At 28.6% G+C, this 26,918-nt stretch overlaps 1 non-coding gene across 1 annotated transcript; it reads right to left on the bottom strand.

Moving 5' to 3' along the window:
• Positions 1-20,125: 20,125 nt before the first annotated feature.
• Positions 20,126-20,198, bottom strand: TRNAV-CAC (transfer RNA valine (anticodon CAC)). Its single transcript has one exon. It is a non-coding gene; the product is annotated as a tRNA-Val (tRNA).
• Positions 20,199-26,918: the final 6,720 nt, after the last annotated feature.

The raw sequence follows: 26,918 nt of genomic DNA, 5'->3' as shown, positions 1-26,918 counted from the left end.
TAACACGTACCGTGTCAAGCATTTTTTTACCTGACTTGTCATTAAGACCATTTCATTATGCTTTCAACAAAATCAACCATTACATGTAATTATTAATTATTGTAAATGTGCTTTGTTTTATACTGCATTTTGTATAATCCATCAATACTTTAATAGGTATTTTTTTTCTACAGAGTTCAATTTGTTTTAAACATATATTTTCAATGCATTCAAATAAATATGTTTAATGGTAAGTGTACCACCAGTGGTATACGTGGCCTGAAGAACAAATTTAACGTGTACCACTGGTGATACACGTGGCACAGAACGTGTTAAATTAAACTAAGAACAAAGCAGTAATTATATCAGAGTTCAGATAATTGTTTTAATTTATTTTCTAACATACACCTTCCTTTTATATAATCAAATGGTACATAACAAATGTTATATACCAAATGATAGTTACATATAAGATTTTTATACGTGAGTGTTTTCATATTTTACTTTTTTTTTAGCTTTCTAATCATGGGGAAAGTAACAGCACGAATTCAAATATCTATACTTTTATTCTTCTCTATATATGTTGAGGTATAAGCATTATTTTGTTAAAGTATATTTGACATATAGAAATACTACAGAAAGAGTGAGAGAGAGGGTAAGAGTGAGTGAGTGAGTGAGAGAGAGAGAGAGAGGAAGAATAAGAAAACAATACACTCGACATATACATAGGTATTATAAATGTGTATTTATATTTGCAGGTATTTCTCGAGTCAACGACAAAACGTAAACAGCCGATAACATAGGTATAATAGCCGAACGTTCGACACTACCAAGGTCTCCTCTACCAAGGTGACGTAGTAATGTATTTCGTATTTGTCTTCTATCTTTCAACGAGACAACATCAACGAAAATGAAGCGTATTAAATTATTGAATAATTTGATTTCTAACGTTATCGTTTTGATTTTAATACTTTAACAAGATTTTCATTGCATAGAGTAGTATAAAAACTAGTTCATTTTTTATGTTACTCTTTATTGAGTTTGCTGATACTATTACTGTTTCATTTAGACTACTTTAAAGATTTTTAATGAATATTTGTATTAATATTACATACTTGGTATGTAATTTAGTATGCAGATATAGTTGCATATTTTGATAAATTCCACAAATATTTGTTAACTTTAACTTTTAATTATGTATCAATTCTTATAGAGATTATTAAATTATTTCTTTTTATTTACCATTGAATATTTTTGATAAAATATTCAATGGTTTTAATGTGTACTCTGTCTTCAGAAATGATTTACAGAAACTATTGTAATATAATCTTTAATATGTTTCAGCTTTTTAGATTTTATATTTAATTTTTGTTATACATCGTCATCTTAAGGGTAGGATACCCATCCTGCAATCATCAATCAAGATTAAAAGTTAGTATTGTTTTCTTATAATACATTTCTATGATAATTTCAATGGGTTTTTATTACGACGATGACATTAATTGTTCTTTTTCTTTTTCTGTTTTAGATCATTGCAAACGTGCGTGTAGGCAATGAACTATTCGTGTGTTGCATCGCGTTAAAATAAAATATAAAAAAGTCGAAAAGAGTAGATTCAGTGTTGATCGTCGCATGTAAAAGTTCCGTTTGCTCGGTAAAGAAACTCGCAAGTTTCTTTTATTCGGTTTAAATGTGTGCTCATCGTCATCCTAAGGGTAGGAAACCCATCGTGCATTCATCAATGAGGAATAAACGTAAGTCAATTTTTATATTAAACATTTTTTTAATAATTATAGTAATTTTTATATAACAACGATTTATATAATCTTGTTTCTATTTGTGTTTCAGATCATCGTTGGAATAGTGTTCACAATTTATTCATTAAATTCATGTAGAAATTCACTTAACACTAGATTTGTTCACTATTGTTTTGTTCAGTATTTTTTAAAAATATACAAACATTGTTTGCAGATTTTTATATTTAAAAAAAAAATAATATTTCTATTTTATATATATATATATATATATATATATATGTAAAGAAAGTACACATTCTTTAATTCGAATCAGCCGCGCTTTTTCAAGCTCAGCGCGTCTTTTAATCGAGATTCAATTGATCAATTAATGAACACAGAGAGGAATAGACTTAAATTGCCGTTTCTTTTTGTTATAGGGTTAATTAATAATTAATAATGAATTTTTTACGTATCATATTGTTGTAATAAATAAAATAAATTTTGTGTTATGGCAACACAATTAGGTTTATTCATAAATAGTCATTGTTCTTATTTATATATGTAGCAAAATAGTTTGAAATGAATTAAATTTACTCAGTCCATAAATCTAGTGTTAATTGCATAAACTGCATGTAATGCAGTTGTAGAGTCAGTGTTAGTGAATTACCATCGTCATCCTAAGGGTAGGAGACTCATCGTGCATTCCTCGATAAACGTTTAATGTGAGTATATTTTTGTATTAAATAATTCCTCTAAAATTTGAATACTTTTCTGTAATAGTAATGATATTAATAGTATTGTTATTTATTTCTGTTTCAGATTGCAATCGTGCGCGAAGCAATGTACGGGAGTGTTTATGGTGTTATCATAAAACTGCGTGCAAGGCAGTCATTGAATTAGTTGTAGAATCAGTGATCGGGCGAGTAATAAATGAAAATCAAACGCGAATTATATAGAGTCAGTGTTGTTCGTCGTATAATAAAATTTCGGTTTCGCGATAAGAAACTCATCTATAGTTTCTTATTTTCGTATATACCGCGTTATTAGATTCACGCGAGGTGCATCACCATGGTGCAATAGAGTTGCATCCCATTGGAATGCATTGTAAGTATATTCATTTTGATTTAAATTTTATTCGATTTTATTTCATATGATATTGGATCATATTGCAGATATATAACTTATCGTTTTAATTTATTTTATTTTACAGATATGACGACGAACATTCTTCCCTTTCAAAGATATGGAATGGATGGATCTTCTTCAATAAGGAAACGAGAGAGAAACTCTTCATCCATAGTCACAGACTACAATACTTTCTACGAAGTAGGAGTGTTTTGGAGCCATCGCAGAACTTCTAATGCTAACTGTTCATATTTCATACGTACGTCATTTTCATTTGAAAATGTTCTTATGTATGTGATATAACAGGTAGTAACGAGTGAGTTTTTAACAAATTTCAAATACCTTAGATGCTTTTTTATTTCTTTTTGTTAAACGCAAAGGTGAATACAATTTGGGTGGGTATTTTAATATTTTCGGGGGTTTTGAAAATGAAATAAAGAACAGTCAGGTTATTTTCCATTCGGTCTTGCAGTAGAAGGAAACCGCAAAAGTACCGAAGACAACAAATCTTTTCGAATGAGTTTAAATAGGGTTTGATAGGTTTCGATTAGTTTGATAAAATGACATATTACGGTAATTTTGATGTATATAATATACGAACCAATTGATTATTTTCCACTTGATGATAAGAGTTTTATTTGTATTTGCATGTGAAGGCCGTGTACATATTTTTCGTTTTTTTTTTTTCAGTAATTAATTAATGAACAATTGTTTATATTCGATGCAGTTAAAATGACACACTTTATAAGTTATATATTGAATTACGGTGTTTCGGTAATTAAACGGTAACAGTAACATATTGTTCAGTAAGATAACGTAATCGGCTTTGTTTTAAATCCTTCACGTTTAATAATTATTGCATATGTTAATTTGGTATCTTTGGGCAGGTGTTTTCGAAAAAGTAATACGTATAACGTTCGCCACGGTAACAAACACCTGCTCTGCCGAAACTCTTATTACGAGTGTCTCTTCAGGGTTGTACCGATCATTTCAAAATTTCATAACAATTTCTACTATCGATTGAAAATAAATTTCCTTTTTTTTTTGTAACAAAATATTTAACTTAAATATTTCAAGATAAAATTAACCAAATATTTTTTCTTTTTATATTAAATCTCATGATTTGTTAAAAAAAAAAGATAAAACGGTTTCGTCACGAATAACTAGGTAATACGATGAACAATAAATGATTAGATCAGTGTATTTTCATTTTATTTGTTTCAATTTTTTTTTTTTTTTTTTTTTTTAGAAGATTATTTTGAGAATAGTAGTTTTAGAATTTTAGTTAATGCGGCCCGGAATATTATAACTCAGTAGTATGGTTGGTGACCTACATACACAAGGGGCAAAATATGTTCCCGCTTGTCATGTGCCAAACGCACGTATGGGGTGTGAAACACCTGGCTCTCCTATATACATGTAAAAGCTTCTGCGTTTACGTGACTCCCCGATACGACAGCCGGTCAGTTAAACATTCTCTTATTCTCTTTTTTTTTTTTTTCATATTTATTATACTGACCCATTAACTAACGGGACGATTCCTTACTTCATTGATCTTACAAAATGTTACTCAACTTTACATCCACTTTTTATTCTGTTTTTTTTTTCTTTTTTTTTCTGACCAAACACAATTCAATCATATTTATTGAATTTTAATTTACATAAAAACAAAATGTATTCATCTCATATTATTAATTATAACATTCGATGATATTAATCTAACAATTATTTACTAGATTTTAATTAAACATTTAACTGTAGCGTCCTCGTTTGAAAGCGAGCACCGTTTGGTGTCGCCAGTATTGAGCTATGACGAGTATATACGTATGAGTTAATCTGAAATTATTTATATTTTTTATTTGTTTGCTTTATTCTGACGTGGCCTCAAAATATTCTAAACATTTTGAAATTTGAGAATATGTTTTGTTTTTGTTTTTTTTTTTTTTTCAAAAATTACAATTTAAATAGCCAATGGTCACTATACGCATGACAAGTATACTCGTCAATCACAGTTAATTGATTAAATGCATTAGTTTTTTTTTTTTTTTTTTTTTTTTTCTTTTGAAAGTAGGAATTTATTCACGAATAGGTTTAGTAATAAGAAATAAAGAAGGAAGAATTACGAAAGTTATAATAAGATAATTTAGGACGAAATTTCGTGGTTGAATTCTCTCAGTATAGGTCCTTGTATCTCTCGAGCAATGACCTCGATTCGACTGGATTACCGAAGAAACAGCAGCAGTAGCAGCTGGCTCGTGGCCTCGAAAAGCCCCAACGAGAACCCAACGAGAACCCAACGAAAAACCCAACAACGAGTCAGACACGCGCTCGAGATCGTTGATTCGATATTGAATTTAAACTTTGAACGCGGTGGGAAATCATTTTTTTTTTTCTTTTTTTTTGGAATTGTTTCGAATACGATTTGTTTAGAAATACAAATATTTTTTCTTCTAATCGTTTAACACTTGTTATAAATTTTATTTTATGTTTTTTTTTACTTTTTTTGTTAGAAAATATTAAGCAAATAATTTGTTAAACTGTCAAATTAATTATGAATCAAATTGACGGGATACAAATCGAATGGAAACTTTTGCAAATAATTATATTAATAATTAAATAATTGAAATATTAATTTAAAAAAAAAAAGAATATTGTTGAATAATAAAAAGATATAATTAAGTAGAATAAAAGTAGAAATTTGTTCGTAAGAAAAAAGCAAATGGTAGAAAAAGTTTATGGATGATCGTTTGACGTGCAACGACCTCGAGGTATGCAACATCAAATTGAAAGAGCAAAAAACTAAAAGGAAAAAGAACAAGAACAAGAAATAAATAAAAGATAGAAAGAAAGAAGGAAAGATAGAGAGCAGGTGGTCGAGAGTTGAAGGCATCAAAAACTCAACGAACTGCAATCAGCACCTTGATCGGTGGTATTGAATTTTCTCGAGGGCCAATGGTGGTGGTGGTGGTGGTGGTGGTGGTTTGAGGAGGAGTTTCGAAGCCACATCAAAAACCGTCTTTCAAATGCTCGATATTCCCTAACACGTTAGCACCCAGACGCAACCCTAAAGTTATTTTTATTTTTATTATTTTGTATTTTTTTTGTTTTTTTTTGGCACACTGTTGGGACCACCCGAAAGAAGCGAAAAAGAGTCCACGTTCAAGTGTAATTTGAAACCCGAGAGAGTCGCTTATGCTGGTACCTGATTTCAGGATCACATCCTTTTATAGTCCTTTGTGTTCATAGATTTAAAACAAAGGAAACTAACTATCTATAATATAATTTAAATATTTAATTATTATAATATAATTCAGTTTGTTGTAATATAGGCTGATAATTTAATAATTTGTTTCCTTTGTTTAATTATAATCCATAGAAATAGTTGTAAACATATTAATTATTTTAATAACACATTGAAAAAATAAAAAAAGATAATAAGTTAATTGGAATTAATTAGAAAATTATCCAAGTTTCATTTGAAAAGGTGTGTGTGTGTGTGTATATTATTTTACGTAGACCATCGTACATATGATCATAGTTATTCATATCACTACGTTATAGTAATGTTTCCCTTTAGATGTTTAAAAGCAATTATCTGAAAAGCTTTTATCTATTATATTTCCATTGTAAAATAATTCTTCAATAGAATTTATTAATTCCAATTAATAACTTAGAAAATGTAATAATTTAATTATACAAAAATTCATGAGAGACCCTAATTACGAAAGAAATATGACGTAAGAGTCACGTAACGTTAGAAGGGTCAGGTATTTTATTGCCAATAGTATTGAATTAGGCCAATCAATGAAAATCGAGACCTTTTCTTCGATTTCTTTTTTTCTTATTTTTTTTTCTTAGAAGAAGAGCTTTCCAAGTATCCTTTCTGTTATTTGGTAATACTCGACAGGTAGACAGGTGCAAATCGATTGTATGTATAATATTCTCTCATTTTACGATACTGGTATTTTCCATAACGAGAGGGATTACGTTTTATTCTTGGATAGATCAACAGGTAGAATGAAACGAAAGTGTCCAGCTCTTTCTCTCTCTCTCTCTCTCTCTCTTTTTCTCTAAGAGTCAACGAGGCCTTTCACGAGTAGTCTTAGTATGCAGTAAGAGGTAAATGAAGAGTAAGAAGGGGTGAACAATCGATAGAATCCGGGGATGGGGTGAGTAGTCAAAGAAAGTCATCGAAAAATACTCAAACATTTTAATTACGAATAAATAAGTGTATGTGTGTAAGTTAACGGGTATATTATAATAATATAAAAAACAAAGTAATAATAATATAATAAATATAATAAAATTATGAAAGAAAACAACGAGCGTATATATGCGTGGGATAGAATATTAATATTTAAAAAATAGAAAAAAAAATAAAATATAGAAAGAGTAATATCATATTATAATACATACAATTAGAGCGTGAAAGAGGAATAGAAAAAAGAATGAGAGTGAGTGAGTGAGAGAGAGAGAGAGAAAAGATGAAAGTATAGGTTGTAATGTTAAAAGAGGAGGTTGTAGGGTTCGGAGGGTGTAAAAGGGGTTGCATTGACGTCATTCTGACGCAACGGCATAGACCGTTTTACCTCCTGCAGCTTTTCTAACTGATTGTGAGCAACAACCCTCTCTCGGTAACGTCGTTCGTCCAGCCTAGGATTGACATTGACACTGTACTTTGGTATTGCATCGATTTGCACCCCAACGAGGTGAGCACAAGGGGTTGAGGGTCACCGCGACCGTTCCTACTGATATAACTCCGATCGGAGGTCATCGGAGTGATTTACCTTCTCTCATTCCATTCTTTTTTTTCTTTTTTTTTTTTCTTTTTTTTTTTACTACATCCAAACGAGAACACCGTTCGCCCTTCGAACTTTATCGACTGTTCTTTTATTTTATATTATTTTCTTTCCTTTCCTTTCCTTTCCTTTCCTTTCCTTTCCTTTTTTCCATTCCTTTTTGCTACGATCTTCGACCTTGCTACTTATTCGATAATACTTCTTGGATTATTCGTAAATCATGATTTTAGCATTCATTTTTAGTTAAATGATTTTTAGTTGCGATTTTCTTATACTTCCATTTATATACAGAGGGTGATTCACCAACTCTTGCAACCTAAATAGCTCAGAAAGTTTAATAGTAGTCGAACAGTGGATAAGAAAAAAGTTGCATGAAAAATTCAGGATTACAATAATATTAAATATTCTATTTAATAGAATAGATAGAAATAAAGATCTAAGATTGCAATTATTTATGTTAATATAAACTCGTTTAAAAGTTAGATGAAATATTTCAATTGTTTCTATAGTTAGTTAGTGAAAACTATCTTTTACATTGTTTTATATATATAATTAAACTTGTTTGTTAGAAAACTAAATTAAAGTGTAAAGTTTGTTGAATAAAGATTTAATAGAGTTTTCAGTTGAAAATGATATTGTTTGAATATTTAGATTTTATATAAAACGATTATGTTTAATCTTAGATATGGGAATATATACTATAAATATAAATATCCTTGAGATGATATATAATCAAATATGAGACCACTGCCACCATCTAGTTCATGACTGTAATTAAAGTGAACAACGTGATCGTTCTCGTTCAGATACAATGTGTGTGTAAGAAAAAAAGCGACCTTGCCCTTGCGAACTACTTTGATAGAATAATCCGTATCGATTATAAAATGTATACTTTAAAGTCTTAGTATACATACTTGGGGGTCAACCGATTAAAATTGTTTAAAGGATTCTCACGTAATGTTGTTTTATATATTTTCTAATCAATTGAACAACAAACTCGAGGTTACCTACTTTAAATATCAATATATATATATATATACTATCATTTATATTATATAATAAATATTATCTTTAGAAAATTTTCACAATTATCAAAATATATAAATTTATATCTACCAAAAAAGATTAAAAAAAAAAAAAAAACAGATCAAATAATTTTTATTCCAGATTTGATTTTAAAATATTTAAAAATGTTCTATTAATTACAAAATAATATTGAAACTGTTAGGTTAATAAAAAAAAAAAAAAAAAAGAAAAGGTCTCGTTGATAATGTTCGATAAAAGAAAAAAAAAAACAAGAAAGAAAGATGATAGACAAGAGGATGATAGGTTGAGGTAGTTTAATAAGAGGGATGTGTTCCAAGCTGCATCGCAAATGCGAGACTGCCAAGGTTGCGTCCATGCTTGAGGATAAAGTTAAGGTCACGATAAAAAGAAAAAGAAAGATAGAAAGAAAGAAAGAAAGAAAGAAAGAAAGAAAGAAAGAAAGAAAGAAGTAGCTTAGGTTAGTGACGAAGCAAGAGGACTTGGAAGTTTTCTCGTTAGAATAATGCGCAGTGATTGCACCTAGGACTCCTACATGCTCCAGACATCTTTCTTTATTTCCCCTTCCCACTACCCTTTACTCATCCCTTCCATCTCATTCTTTTTTCTCTATCTCTTTCTCTTTCTCTTTCTCCTTTTATCTTTCTTCCTCTCTCACTTTTTTTTTTAACTTCCTACGAGAAAGATTTCACGATGGTTGTGTTAAACGTGTCTTGAATTGCAATAAGTTAAATCCAGTGGAACGTTACGAGTCATCGATGTAACTGCTTCCCAAGTTCGATGCACTCGCATTCTGACATTCTTTGTTTGTCACTGAATTTTATTATTATTTTTTATTTTTTTTTTTTTTTTATTTAAATTTGTGGGGTTTCTTTTTTGGGGGTTCGGTGTAGGTTTGATTAATCCACACCGTAAAACGTTGTTTATCACGAAACAACGAAAACCGCCATGGATTCAAAATTGGCGAGATTTGGTATTCGTGCCAATGAACTTTCAAGTTCTTAATGTCAATTAATAATATTATTATTATTATTATTATTAATAATAATAATAATAATAATAATAATAATAATAATAATAATAATAATAACAAATTTGTTTTTTGTTTTGTTTCTTTTTTTTTTGAATGAGACCACATTTGTAATTCTATTTTTGGATTCGTGTTTGTACTATCTTTAGTTAGGTCAGTTTATTTTATCTTTAAGTAATCTTTACAAAAATATAAATATGTATATATATATATATATATATATATATATATATATAAAATATATATTAAAATTTTGTAATGACATTTCTTTTTATTTTTATTAATTTTGTTGTTATTGTTGTAGAAACGTAGACGTATTTTTTTCTTTTAATTTAATTTGTTTCACGTATGTCTTATTTTTAATTAGATTGGTTTGTATTATTTCCTACGATACTTTTTTTTGTTGTTATCTTTGTAATCTTAAAAAAAAGAAAAAAATGACATAATTAAAACGTATGGTTATTATTTCCTTATGACAATTTTTTTTTCTTTTTCTTTTTCGTTATTTTAGGAAGTCATTTGTTATTAGTTAATTAAAGTAAAGAAGACCTTGCACGTTTTTACTAATCGTTGCGTTTATCTAATCAGTTATATTATTTTTATTTATTACACTAGACACAAAAATTGTTGTTTACAACGTTAGTTAGATATTTTCCAAAATGTTACTTAAGTATAATGAACAATTTCATTATTTAGAAAATCAATTTAATTATTCAGAAAATCATAAAATTAATATCTTCTTTCTTTCTTTCTTTCTTTCTTTTATTTTAATAATATTTGTTGAGATATTAAATTATGTATTAGACATTTAAGATAAATATAGAATATGTTAGAAGCACCTAATGGTATTAGACAATGATCCTAATGCATATATATATATACGTATATTCATATGTATACATAAGATAACGATCAAACGATACTACTACTACCGAGTATTTGCGTTTATGGTTTTGTTGCATAGCAATTATTGTTATAGATAATCCGTGTATTTTATTTTTCTTCTTTTTTTTTTATTATTTCTTGTTACGCATACATTGCATCCACGTATCTATTTTACAAACATACACACACATATACAACGAATATATACGCGTGAGTATATTTTTATATAAATATATATATATATATATATATAGGAGTTAACGTTTGAGCTTAATTTATTCGTTGATAAACGCTGTCGACCTTGGCCTTGTGCGTCATCACGAATCATATATTCGAATTATATTCCCAATGACTCATAGCGATTCGCAATTTTTTTTGTGTTTCGTTCAATGTTACACTCGCGTATCGACGCGTGCACTAAAAAAAAAAAAAAGAAAAATTTATATTTGTTATTTTATTCTGACTAACACATAACATTAGTTATTCTATTTTTATTTATTTCATTTTTTTCAATATTTTTAAGCAACTCATTTATCTATTCTCTTTAACGTAGATTAGAATTTATATTAATAACTTTTCCTTTTTTTCTCTTTTATCAGCTATATATGTGTTAAATGCAACGTGTAATTTATATTGTGCAATATTATAAAGAATATTGATAGATCAAAGAAAAAAAAAGGTGGAGAAATTAATTATGAATAAAAGGTGAGCATCAAATTGTGACACGTTATGTGATTGGCGAGTATACTCGTCGTGGAGAAGTGTATTGACGAGTATTGGGATCTCTAGCACTTGAATACGCTATTTGATGGCTAAATTCAAAATTAGAGTAGATAGGTCGAATTTGCTATGCCACGTGGGATCTCTAGCACTTGAATACGCTATCTGGTGGTTAAATTCAAAATTAGAGTAGATAGGTCGAATTGCTACGCCCTACGCCTCTGTCAGAGATCCTAATACTTGTCATAACTTGATTCTGGCGACTCAAACGGTTAAATAAATTTACAATACTTTTGTACACGTATAACTTGTATGCACATTTACATAAGTTTTAATAATAATCATAATAATAATAATAATAATAATAATAATAAAGTGTTAAAAATTTTTCCATGACATTGAACTATTGTCATAAAATGTATTTTATTGTATATTATATTATTTGGAGGATTAGTCACATACATTAGGAAATATAAACTATAGTGATTTAGATTTTCGTGAAAAACTTTTGTAAAAGACGGATAAGAAAAAAGTATAATAATCTAGTTGGCCTCGTGCCCGAGGTCTCTCTCGGTCGATCGAAGATCATTCCGAGGACACTGTTCGCAAATGTCACGTTTCGTTTTTACGATTGACAATAATCGTAAATACTTTTGTACTCTGTGATCGTTGTTAAAAGAAATATCCTTTTAATTTACGCGTCTAGCTAAATTGTACTCGAACGAACGAACACCTTTTCTTTTTTTCTTTTTCTTCTTTTTTTTTTTTTTTTATTATTTCTAATTAACTATGACAAACAGAATATGAGTTATAGTGTGTTACATTAATTTTGTTAATTAACTTTATTCATTTATTTTATATATTTAGTTGAATCAATTAAAAAAGTATGGATAGTTAGTTAGATAGTTAAATGTCAATTTGAAAGATTTCGTTAAGAGTTTTAACCAGTTAATTGAGTTTGACGAGTTTATCCGTCATGAAGAAGTGGCAGAATTTGGTGTCATGACTAGTATACTCGTCATGCGTAAAAAGTAATGATCATTGGTTATTTAAATTGTAATTTTTGTAAAAAAAAAAAGAAAAAAAAACGAAACATAATCTCAATTTTTGTAAGATTAGTAAAAAAAAAAATTGTAAGTTTTGTAAATTATTATTATTTAGTATATTTATAGAGTTCATTTTATCTTCATAAATGAGCAATGTTGTTAACCTAAAAATCTCCTCGTCATAGTTCGATTGTAGCGACACACAGCGGTACTCACTTTCAAAATGAAGCGGCACAGTTTAACTGGTTAAAGGGTTTTGTCATCGTTTACGTTTATTAATAATATTATTTCATTATTATTTTTCATTTATTTATATTTTAATTCAACATTCTCGTATATTCCTGGCATATTTTTTTCATTGATAAAAATGATAAATTAAAAGATAATCAATTATTCGAAAGATTTCATTAAGATGATTTTTGAAAGGGTTCATCGTCATCGTTGATGTTTTATTTAAGGATTTATCAAAGATTTAAATATTGCTTTCGTAAGGGTAGGTCCTCTGTTGAGAAATGAGACAAGAGTCTACGTCACATCGTTGACGTATCGTATGTTGACTTTTCCAGAAATAGGAATGGTTGAGTTGGTAGTGCAAGGAGAAACGAAATGCATCGGTATGCAGCGTCGAACGGCCCAAGTGCCACTCGAGTACTTGAATGTAAACCGTGCACTTACGATGAAAGGAGGGTAGGATAGAGAAAGAATTTCAGTTTACACAACGATTGCCATGACTCTTCTTAGTCTTTTCTCTTTCTTTTTTTTTTTTTTTTATTTCTTTTCCAACATGATGTGTGTATGTGTGTATGTGTGTGGGAAGGATAATAATAGAGATCTTCGATGAAATACAAAACAAAACAATTATATATATATATATCTAACATTTCTATTATACATATTAGAATATACTAGTTGCATAAATGTGTGCATTGGTTGCATGAGCTATGGTTGCATTGACAATGGATATATCGTAGTATCAACTTGATAGAAAAAGCAACAAACTTGTCTATCCGATCTTGGTATGGTGTGGATACCAGCAGTAAGATCTTATGGTGCGTGCCATGGTATTGTTTGTTGAGTCGCAAAGGGTGTGGTAGGACAACGGGCTCTAAACATCTGAAGGGAGAACAAAGGGTTCCCCATATATATATATATATATATATATATATATATATATATATATACCTTCTTCTTCTTCGAGACAATGAATTTCCTTCGATTCTTATCTTTATATTTTTATTTCCTCCCCTTCCCTCTTTTTTCTTTTTCTTTTCTCCTATTCATCTTTTTTTATTATTTTATTTTTCTTTTCTATCAAATTTATTATTATATCGAATTATTGCTTATAAATAATTTCTATTCTTGCCTTCATCAAATTTGATAAATTTTATGTTCTTTTTTTTTTTTATTTTTCATTTTTCATTATGTTAATTTTGTTTGTCTCTCAAACGTGTAAACTAATTTAAGAAAAGAAGTTCAGTTTTTATCATACATTTGTGTTTGTATAATTATATTCGTTTATCTATCAGTTTATCGTGCAAAAATTAAAATATCTTTTTTTTAAACGTGATTTATGTACTTTTGTGAAATATCATTTTGTAAATAATTTCATTTAAATGAGAAAACACAAAAGAGAGAGTTAATTTAGGAAATAAAGTCTGTTTACTTGTGTGGTTATCTTCGAACAATTTGACACGTGATATTTGTAGAAATTTATCGTGTGAAATTTGAACTCACTTTACAAAATAACAAACGGCATTATGAACAATTTTTTACCATAATTTCTATCTAAACGATCAATTTCAAAAGAAAAATATACCCGTAAGTTTAGCGCCATTTATTTGCCATAGATTTCGATAAGCACGCAAAACATTTGAACATAACCTAAACCTTATACGACAACGTCATATTTTGGCTCACATGTACCACATGATAAATGTAATTTAATAAATCATTAATTAAAATTTAATATATAAACAATTAATTGTGTTAAGGCATTTAACAAATACGATATTATTAATAATTCAATACTATTACAAGAGCTTTTGTAGAGTTTAAGTTAGGGTGGTGGTGATGGTGGGAGGGAGAAAAAACGTACACGTTGTTAACGAGAGGGGGAATCTTGCTCAGTTATTCGACAATAAAAATAATTTGGCAATGAATAAGGGTAAAGAAAGAAAGAAAGAAAGAAAGAAAGAAAGAATGAAATAATGAAATAAAAAAAATAAAAATAAAACGAAAGAAATAACGAGAGAGAGAAGAGAGAGAGAGAAAGAAAGAGGATGAGTTGAGAATGGCTTTGAAGAGGAGAAGAAAAGGGTAGTGGGGAAAAGGGAAAGAAGAAGGGGGATAAGGGGAGAAGAAAAAGGGGGAGGAGAAGAGAGACGTAAGATATTTTTATTGGGCGTCTGCAGTCTGGATGCACGGCCGGCCGTTCACCCGATACACTTATTGCTTCGTGCCAATCCATGTGAAGACCCTCTTTCGATGCTGCAGCATCTCCTCCTCCCTTTTCTCTTTTCTCCTCTCTTCTTCTTCTTCTTCTTATTCTTCTTCTTATTCTTTCATCGTTCCCTTTTCCTCCCTTTTTTCATCCACGCCCTTCACCACCATCCTCTCGTCTAACGCCCTCGCGATTTCCAACCTTGTTGATTTCCTCGAGAACAATTTCTTACTCGTTTGATATTTTTTTTGTTTTGTGTGTGTGTGTGTGTGTGTGTGTGTGGGTTGAATTGTTTAAATTTATATTTGATATTTTTAATTTATTTATTTAGGGTTGTGTTATCTGGGAGTGATTAATTGATATTTAACGTTTTGAAATATATTTTTATTTTTTCTATTGTAAATTTTGTTTCATGGTAGTTTTGGGATATTTTTGTTTTGTTTTAGGATGAAATATAAATAATAAAGAAATTAATTATTTAGGATATTTTAGGGTGTATTTGGGTTATTATTTTTTAAGTTGAAATATAAATAACAGAAGAAATTAATTATTTAGGAAATATTTTGGGATTTATTTTGTTATTTTGATTTAGCAATAATAAGGGATATTATTTTTTATTAAATTAAATTTTTTTATATTTTAATTAGTATTTTTTATATACATACATTTGGATTTTTATTTTTACAATTAGATAAACGTAAATATTAATTATAATTCATTAGAATTTATGATTTTATCTTAAAAATTAAATTCATTTCTATCTTTTAATTAATTTTCAATTCTGTAAACTAACAATTTACACAAATTAAAGTTGACACGTAACGCATTTGAAAATTAATTAATATTCATTACTATTAATATTGTTTATAAACGTCAATAGATAAACGATAGATAAAATTCGTTAGACTCGCGTTATTTAGAAAATCAGCTTATCGATGTTGATCCAATGAAAACTTGATAAATCCCCTGATGATTACTAAACTTTGAATAATCGTGTAGAACATTACATGTATACAGGTATCTACAAAGAGAACACGTGTTGCATGAGATCGAAAGTTAGCAGCGTATGCGTGTGTGTGTGTGTGTGTGGATAACGATGGACCAATTGAAAGTTAATCGCATTAATCTTGGCTGAATTTAGTTTCGGTTAGTTAGTAGTTATAATTGTACAAGAGACAAAAGACCTTTACAAATGGGACAGAAATTCGTTCACCAACTAATTGATTTTATGTCAATCTACAGTAATATTATTCTCTTGTTTACAACAGTTGCAAATTCTCCTAGTCAGGTATCATAGATAACTATAATGCATAGCGTAAAACATACACAGACCCAAACTTTTGTACGTAAACATAATTAAATTGTTTCATCTTTAATGTGGTCTTCCTTTTAATGGGGTTCAAAAAGGTCCAATATAAAATGGATCAAATCAAATGAAATAAATTGAATAAAAATAATGATGAAACCGACAAAGGGCCAATGACAAAGGAAGATACGGCCCTGAGAATCGGGGGCCGGATGAGTCGCGTGGGTGAGTCTGCCCCTGCCTGCATCGATGACGGTCTAGGGTGGTGGCCCCGCCGGAACAAAGTGGTGGGGGTAGTCCAATAAGGAGAATACGTATAGGACTTGGTGTTAGTGTAAAAGAGAAGGAGAATCAAACGGGAGGGATGCATCGACCTTGAAGGGATTTTTGCGTCTACCGTCGTACGTTCACCCCAAAGACGACGGACCGAAACGAACTAACACATGCATGCTTAAATACACTTATATGCACCATACATATACACACATATACACATACGAGCAACAGGAACATTCGTTGGTGTTTGCTGCTGTTGGGCTTCTGCTTACTTGAAACGAGACTCTTCCCTTTTCTCTGTTCTTCTTTGTCTCCCTTCCTTTACATGTTCCCGACCCCTCCACCAACTACTTCGAAAGCCCCCTCTTTCACCCTAACCCATACCCAGATCCTTTTTTCCTACTCACTCATCCTCGTTCCTCCAGTTAACTCAAGGTTCTACCCGAGAAGTCCGAGAATCCTTGTTGAGAGTGCACCGCGCCCTCCAAATCCTATTCGCGAGTTGACACACACGTTATATAGGATGGGTCAAGTTATTTGTTAGACATTTATTATACTTTTCTTCTTTTTATATTAATTTTACAAAGGGAGAGCTACGAAAGATAATTAGTTTCTCTTTTTTTTTTTTTTGATTTAGTGACAATTATATGAGCTTGTATCAAGGGTTGTTGTTATTATTATTTATTACAATTATATCTTGTGCATACAATATGATTGTAATTACATTTTAAAAATATAGTAAAATTTACAGAAACAAATTAGATCAAATATCAGTGTTCTATTTATGGTTGCAGTAAAAATTGCTAAAATTTGTATTAACATTCGAATGAATTAAAATACTTCAACCTTATGTTACAATTTCTTTCAACACGCACACACACTCGATTAAATAAAATATCGAAGCATCGAAGAAAATAAATAATTGATAAATAAAAAAGAAAAATAAATGATACCAGGATGTATATAGATGGTTGTGGTACTTTAGATAAACCGTACGTCCCTGTTCATGGTAAAACCTTCAAACGGATTAGAGCCGCTGCTGCACTCTCGAGCGTGCACTCGAGCGTGTTGCACTCTTGAAAGAGAATGCGCACATGCACATACTCACGTACGTACGAATGCACGCACGTATGCACGTATGCACGCACGTGCGTGGCGCGCGCCTCTCTCATCGTTCTCGATACAAAGTGGAGGTCGTGACCTTGGCGCCAACGTTGCTTATTGCTCCTCGAAGAAGGGCTCTCGCTAACTTTTAAAAAGTACGATTTACATCTCACCGATTCGTGAGATCGAACAGGAACGATAAGTAACCTGGCAGCTTTTAATTAGCCGATGCTTTTCAAGCATCACCTCGACCGTGAACAATTTACACTTTTTTGTTTCCCCTATTCACATCTTCCTTTTCTTATTTTTTATTCTTCTTCCTTTTCTTTTGTCGAACCTTTAATCTGCTTGTTAACCAATTGAGACGAGACAAGGAAATCAAATCATCAAACTTGGTGGTTCAGTTGTTGTTTTTTTTTTCTTTTTGGGAAGGGGGAATAACTATAATTATGCTAGGTTAGGGTTACCTGATCATAATCAACGTATAAAACATTGATTCGTCTATTTAACAAACCAATTATTTTATTGGATTGCCTAATCGTTAATCTCCAAAAGTATTTTACCGATTGTCTTGAAATTTTCAAACAAAGTTGCTATTCGCATACAGCTAGGGTTGTTATTACATTAATTAATTTAAAAAAAAAAGGAAGAAAAAAAATACAGGAAAGTCCAGTACCATCTGTTGGTCATAGATTTCAGTGAACATAACCCCTAAAACCTTTATAAAATTTCTAAATTGTTTCATTTATAATTATTTATACTAGTTAATAATTTATCACGTTAACTACGAATAATTTAATGACATTTAATAGATTATAAACAATGACAATCCCAAAATGTTAATTGAATTAAATAGTGAAGGGCTAGTGAACGCAAGCGTGTGTCATAGTATTGTCCTAAATGTTGAGAGATGCGTTTATGGTTGTCTCTCTTGGAGTAGGAGATTAGAGGATGACCTTGTCGGAAGCCTCCTCTCGTCACTGAACCCTGAGGTTAACCTTAATTAATATGAGAAACTAAGTGAGCATTGTCATTGAATTAATCGTCCTCAAAGTGATACACACACACAAACATACACAGATAAGCTTCTGGTAGTACCCTCAAGAGCTTCCAATCGCTTCCCCTAATCGTATAGCATATACGATATCAACACAAGAACACAGATCAAGGTCTTATTGATTAAAGAAACGAGATTGCATTGGTTCCTCTAAACATATATTTTTTATTATCTTTATATTATTCGATGACTAATTATTTATTAATTTTAATGTTGACTTTACCTTCTCTTACCAATTGCATCATCTTACAATTAGTTGCTTGACTATTTTTGTTAACATATATTTTAGTATTTACAATCAAATATCGATATAATAAAACAGGTATGATGCAACATTGATGCAATTGATACAACCACCTGTTGTATAAATACTGAACTATCTATTTTTAATTATAATACATATTAACAATACTGTTTGTTATTATTAAAACAATATATATATATTAGAATTGTGCTGTATACTTTGAAATAATATAAAAGCAGCAATCTATAAACAAAACAAAAATAGAATCGTTATAAACTTACAATTAGTGAGCAACTAAAATACAATTAAAGTTTTTCGATTAAGCATAGACATTAGTATTTGTTAGGCCTAAAATTAATAGTGTACGTGTGTGTATGTGTTGGTGAAACTATACTAGGTTAGTGCCAGAGTAGTTGAGAGTAGAGTGTGTTCAGATTGAAATCCTGAAACACACATTGAAGGTTGTTGTTTAACTCTTTCTCCCTTAAAGTTTCTCATCTTGCCCTTGTCCAGCCCCACCCTCTTAAGAATGGCACATTATACCACACAGTGGATGGAAAAATAAAGGTACCAGCTCCCCTTGTTCTTTTTTCTTCTTCTTTTTATTCTTTTTTTGCTTGCTTACTTGTGGGAACGAGATGGCACGACCTCGAAGGGCGCGGCTGAGTTCAGACTAGACCGAAGTTCTTCTTCTTCTTCTTCTTCTTCTTTGCCCTTGTGTTAAAGTGACCTTGAGACAGCTCGTATCCCCTGACTCGATCGGACCCCACTCACACTACCAATGAACATCCTCCTCTCTTCTTCTCATGCTCACACAAAGAATCCCATTTCTTCTTCTTCTTCTTCTCCTTCTTCTTCTACGATAATGCACCACCATCACACCACCATTGCAATCATCACTAGCACACCATCGTACACCATCAACACCATTACACTACATTCATCATTGTATAGTAACCAACAACAACCACCAACCATAACCAATAGTATGGTATTTCATTCTTTACAATGGAATACATACCCCCATCGTTTTAAAAAGGTGAACTTCAAATGATTTCTTGGTATTATATCAAAGGAGCTTTACTAAAATAATTGTATTTTTTTTTTTAAATAATTTTTCAATTAGTACTATTTAGAATATTTTTGCAATTGTTTTTTTTTAAGGTTTTTACAAAATATTTGAAGTTCTTTTAAAGTAATATTAGAAATTGTCTGAATGTTTTAATTGTATCAGAGTTTGTAGAATTGTTTTGAAAAAAAGTATTTGCAGATATGAATGTTTGTTAAGGTTTAAATTGCAATTGTTTAAAAAAATAGATAAAAAAATAATCATATGTTTCCGCCCGGGATCGAACCGGGGACCTTGTGCGTGTGAAGCACACGTGATAACCACTACACTACGGAAACGTTGAATACTAGGAATCTAGGTTGTAGGTATGTGGTGCAAATTTAAGGGTTGTTTTCTTTTTTTTTTTTTAGTAAAACGTACATTTAAAATATTAATAAAAGAATTAATATTTCGTATAGAATATATTACAAATGATTCTATATAAAATAAATATTATTATAAAATCGTGAAGAGTAATATTGTGACGAATATAAAATATTAATAAACTAATAAGAAATAGTTTTAAAATGATATTAATATTTATTATAGTAATCATTGATAGTTACTTAATTTTAAATTAATATTTCGTATAGAAAATATTACAAATATTGTTAAAAAATAATTTTATATAAAATAAATATTATTATAAAATCGTGAAGAGTAATATTGTGACGAATATAAAATATTAATAAATTAATAAGAAATAGTTTTAAAATGATATTAATATTTATTATAGTAATCATTGATAGTTAATTAATTTTAAATTAATATTTCGTATAGAAAATATTACAAATATTATTAAAAAATAATTTTATATAAAATAAATATTATTATAAAATCTTGCAGTAATATTGTGGCAAATATAAAATAATAAATTAATAAAAAACTAGTTTTATATATACAATTATAACAATATATATTATACTAATCATTAGTTACTTAATCTTAAAAAAATATATGATAGGGATTAGAAATCGAGCAATAGGAAAAATAAAAATATTAGAAAGAAATAAAATGCAACAAAGATCATGTGATAGATTGTATTATTGGCATCATTTAGCATAACACTTTCGTTCGATTTCGCCGATCGGAAAGATTGAAACGATTGATCGCTCATACATAATAGAAAGCTCCGAACTTTCTGAAGGAAGTAAGTAAAACGTTTTTCAAAGTGTAGTCATTTACTTACGATCGAGTCTTCCACGACTCGCGTGGCACAAGAGAAACTTTTACTTTTGCTAGAGAAAGTGCATGCTCGTTCTCCTTCTTCTTCTTCTTCTTCTTCTTCTTCTTCTTCTTCTTCCTTTTCTTATTATTATTGTTCTCTTATTAGACATTTTAACGATAATGTAATAACTCATCATAATCAAATACTAACAAATCGTACGTTCACTCTCGTTAAAATATATATTTGGTAAATAATAATAATATTTCATTTATTAATAATAATAATAATACAATCTTTTCTCTCATTTACACAATGAACACAGGTCAAACAAATATAACCGTATTATCATCTATCTATCTCAAATTGCATACAGAAATTTGATAATTAAAAAACGATTTCAACCAATTAATAAAAATACGACACAAAAATATTATTCTTAGTTTTTATTAAATCATTTTTTTCTTTCTGCCTTGAGATATCATTTCAAATCAATTTATTTCATTAATTTTGACCTTTAGCAGTCGAAACAATTGTTAATTAAATATTTGTTCTTATTTTTTATTGAGTTCCTTTCATCACTATAGTGCAACTTTGTTTGTCGAGAAATTATTTAGAATGTCGAAATTAAAAGGTAGAGAAAAAAGAAATATTTAATTGAAATTGTTAGGACCATAAACAGCAACGTTTAGCGATATATATATAAATATATTAACATGCTTAACTGGTTAGAATAAAATAAAATAAAATAAAATAAAATAAAATAAAATAAAATGTTGACCGCCCACGAGACAAATAATTCACGATTGAATTGTCAAGGAGAGATTTTCAAGCTAGCAACTGGATTTTCGTCCAATCCAGTTTCGTGTTTCCCGGTGCAACGTACGATCGTTCGTGCATTTAATAGTTAGGTTCACTTTCAACGATTCTTCGTAGCATGATATTTAATAGAAAGAGTAAGTGTGTATGAGAGACCATTGGAAAGCGTTAGTAAAATGTCCGTTGACCACCACCATTACCACACACTCGTCAAAACCACCATAAACCTACACCACCATTCGTTGACGTATCTAAAAAGAAAAAGACAACAATTTAGTATACTTTGCTATGTCGTTTGACTCGAACTAGTTTTGAACGATAAGTTGAGAACGTTACTACTGAGGAATTCGAAATCCAGTTTTACGAGATCACATTGTACAATTAATTCGCCTACGAACACCCCCTTAACCCCTCCTCCCAACCCTAAATCTCGATTAGATATTCGATATTTATTTTATGTTTTTTTTTTTTTTATAGTAGTAAAATTTATTGTTTTTTTTTTTTTCGAAGAAAATATTTCGGAACAAGTTGGTGAGATTTATTATTTGTTGGTTTTTCTTATTTTTTTTTTCGTTTGTTTTACGCGTCGGAATAATTTAACTGCGTTACTACTTGCACCGTCAGAAATGCAATAACAGGGGAATACAAATATTTCAATGTTTTTATTGTCATATATATATAAATCATAGGGCAGGCAAATGTTTTAAAGTATTTCATCAATTTTACATTCTATGCGTGTCTCGTATTACAACTTGTTTTCAATTGTATTTTTTATTTTATTTATTTATTTAATAACGATTGCTTATCGTCTGATTTGTTATGCCCCATTAATTGAGATTTGTTGAACAATTCTGTATACGTAGATGTATGGTATTTCCCATTTCGATGCATATCAAGTAAACATTTTTATAAAGTGCACTTGAAAAATGATTGAATATTTATAATTAAAAATTATTTATCTATTGAATTAATAATTATTATATTAAATCGTATGATTAATATTAATATATAAAGTATATTAAAAATTAGTTTACTAAGTAAACTTTTATGATAATAATTTTGTAATTATAATAATTATAATATATCAATAAATAATAATTATGATTTATTATTAATATATATTGTATTTGTGTGCTTGTGTGTGTATGATTAATAAAAATATAAAGCATATTAAAAATTAGTTTACGTAAAATTTAATGATATAATAATTTTTTAATTATAATAATTATGATTTATTATAAATATATATTGTATTTGTGTGTGTGTATGATTAATAATAATATAAAGTATATTAAAAATTAGTTTACTAAGTAAACTTTAATGATATAATAATTTTGTAATTATAATAATTATAATATATTAATAAATAATAATTATGATTTATTATAAATTTATATTGTATTTGTGTGTTTGTGTGTTTATGATTAATAATAATATAAAGTATATTAAAAATTAGTTTACGTAAACTTTAATGATAATAATTTTTTAATTATTGCAATTTTAATATATTAATAAATAATAATTATGATTTATTATAAATATATATTGTATTTGTGTGTGTATGATTAATAATAATATAAAGTATATTAAAAATTAGTTTACTAAGTTAGCTTTAATGATATAATAATTTTGTAATTATAATAATTATAATATATCAATAAATAATAATTATGATTTATTATAAATATATATTGTATTTGTGTGCTTGTGTGTGTATGATTAATAATAATATAAAGTATATTAAAAATTAGTTTACGTAAACTTTAATGATAATAATTTTTTAATTATTGCAATTTTAATATATTAATAAATAATAATTATGATTTATTATAAATATATATTGTATTTGTGTGTGTGTATGATTAATAATAATATAAAGTATACTGAAAATAAAAAAATTCGTTTACGTAAACTTTGATGATGATAATTTTTAGTTATTTTTGATAAATTAGAAAAAATAGAAAAAAAATAGAAAAAGAGGAAAGATAAATGAAACCAAAGTAACCAAAAGAAAAGAAAGAAAAAAAAAGAAAAGGGGTTAAAGGAAGAAAAATGAGATGGCGGAAATGTTTCTCGTTAAAAGATCGACCCCGATTTTAACGATTGCCATAATGGAAAGTAGAACGAATTGGTGGGAGGCGGGGGTGGATGGAGGAAATAGGGGGAACTTTCAGTTTCACCGGTTGTCTTTCACTCTGTGTAACCTCCATACCGGTCCTTCTTGGAATATAGCTTTTGCGTTCGCGTGCACAACTCGATATCAGTTTCCGATCAAAAGTGTGTAGCACGCTAAGCGATGCGTGTCGATTTGCCAAGCAAATTGGATTGCTCGCAATGCAGAACGTTAACACCGTGAAAGTTTACTAGTTTAACGACACTTTTCTATTTATTTTCGGACTATTCTTTCTTCTTCTCTTCTTTTTTTTTATTTTCTATTTTTTTTCTTCTTCTTTTTATTCCCCTATTGCTAAAACTTTACTTTGTTTCTATTTTTTTTTTTATTTCACACTAATACAAGTCAATTCAATGAGTTGTTATTTGATAAGGTTTATCATGAAAAATTGTTAAAAATTTTTTTATTCATAGGTAAGAGGGAAGAGAAAGAGGGTGGTTTTTAAGGGGGTGCTTTTGGTAACGTCTGTTAGTTCGAGGAAAAAAGTTCTTTTTTGTTTGCAATTACGAATGTAATTCCAACAAAATAAAATTAAAGGAATGATGATTAGGTGATTCCTTTGCAATACTTGATAATAATAAAATCAATAAATAATAATTTATTAATAATGTTAAATAATGTATCTCACGTTGCAATGATTCCAAATTCGTCTAGCTGCTTGTTAACACTTCAGCTTATTTTTATGGTATAAGAAAAAAAGAATGTCATTTCGTAAGATGATCTTTAAATATTCAATGTGGTTAATTAGTTTCTGTGTATTTTATTTTATTTTATTTTATTTTATTTTATCTTTTTGTTGTTGTAAACGAAAGTGGAGTGATTACTCGAGTGGGCGATCGAAAGTAAAACGTTGTGGGAACGTTTTTGTTCTTATAGTAGTTTATAACTCGTAGTAGTTGCTTTCTTCCATAGCAAGGAGGAGGAAAAGGAGGAGGAGAAGGAGAAGGAGGAGGAGGCTGTGATACTTTGTCGAGCACGCGTTCAGTAAAAGCCGAGAAGAAAGTGGAACTTCGTTGGAACGTTTGAAAAAAATATAAAAATCAATATAAAAAATAATAATAATAATAATAATAATAATAAAATAAGAAGATGGTAGTAAAATTCACATAACTCAAACACCAGACATGTATCTCATCATCTCATCACTAAATCCTAATAAATTTTACTTTTTTTAATTTAAAAATAATAATAATAATAATAATAATAAATTTAAAGATAAAAAATATTTATATTTTTAAATAATATATTTGTAATTTTGTAATAATAATTATATTTGTAATATTAATATTGACCTTGCATATATTGGATACATTCGAATGAGATTTATGAGTTCCAGTTTCTCTTTCTTTTTTTCTTACTTTTACTTTTGTATTTCGTTTTTTATTTTTATTGTTATTTGTTTTTTAAACGTGTGCTTGATCTTGCAAAAGTTTTATTTTCGATGAAGATGAGACATTAACTGGAACGAGACCTCGTTGAACGGCTCATTTACCACTCTGTTTCCTCTTCCTTTATTTCTCAATCGGTAATATCAGTTTTGTTCAAAGTGATATCTCAAGATCACACAAACATGTTTGCGCGTATTTAATTTATACAGATAATAATTTAAAAGTCGTGATATATATTACAAAAGAAAAACAACAACAACAACAAAAAAAAAAAAGGAAGTAATATAAATGTAGTATTAAAAAAAACGACGAATAAAAATGGGTACAATATTTTAATATTGTTTAATATTTAAACAAAATCATATAATTTATACACAATAGCATTTAATACAAAATATCTATATATATATATATATATTTAATTTTTTTTCTTTAATTACATAGTAATTAAAAGTATTACAACACACATGACATACAATACACAATAACATTTAATACAAAATATCTATAATATACTTTTTATGTTTAATCTTAAAATTAGGATAAATTATTATAATTATTATAATTTAATATACGTTAGAAATATATAATAATATTAAAAGATAAATTATTTATGAAATAATTGCAAATTATATGTATATAAAAAAATATATATATATTTAATTTTTTCTTTAATTACATAGTAATTAAAAGTATTACAACACACATTTGACCATAGTTAATATGAACATAGTTATCTATATATATCAAATTGATGTTACTTTATTGCAATTCATTTATTTTAAATAATTCGATTTGTCCTTGCATTCATATCGCGCGACAAATATAAAAGTCATTTAAATTATGGTTCCATTGCCATTGTCCGATGATTCTTAAAAAAAAAAAAAAAAAGAAAAAAGAAAAAAAGAAAAAAAAGAAAAAAGAAAAAATGAAAAAGAAAACACATTACAAAGATTTATGCTATCGCTTTGCTTTGACCCATATAATCTTCATATTTTTACTATTTACAACTTTATCAATCGTTTAAATTAACACACACATATATACATACACTTAACAAACACAAAGAGAATCTTAAAGCTCTCATTTGAATGGAATATTTTTCATCGATTATTTGAAATAATGTTTCGCGAATGAATTGTTTAGTCGTTCATAATTTAAAGTTTAATGCAAAATTTTTATTTTATTTTATTTTTTGTTTTTTTTTTTGTTTGTTTTTTTTTGTTTTTGTTTTTTTATTACTACGTGTGGTTTATTAAACTTTCAAAATCCTTCTACTCCTCTTGTTATTTTATCGTTTATGATATTTTATTTTCTGTGTATTAAATTGAAAAATACAAAATACATCACAAAATCTTTTTTTTTTCACGTGTAGACATGCGTATGTGTATTTCAGTAAATACGTGCTTATTTGTTTACCCTTGTCTCATATATGTAAAACGAGTTATATGAAAATCCCATCAGTGATGAAACC

The sequence above is a fragment of the Polistes dominula genome, unplaced genomic scaffold (genome assembly GCF_049000335.1).
Source record: "Polistes dominula isolate Pdom_NZ unplaced genomic scaffold, Pdom_raw_medaka contig_17, whole genome shotgun sequence".
NCBI classification, from domain to species: domain Eukaryota; kingdom Metazoa; phylum Arthropoda; class Insecta; order Hymenoptera; family Vespidae; genus Polistes; species Polistes dominula.
The sequence above is the reverse complement of the archived record's forward strand: the minus strand, read 5'-3'. Positions and strand labels throughout refer to the sequence as shown.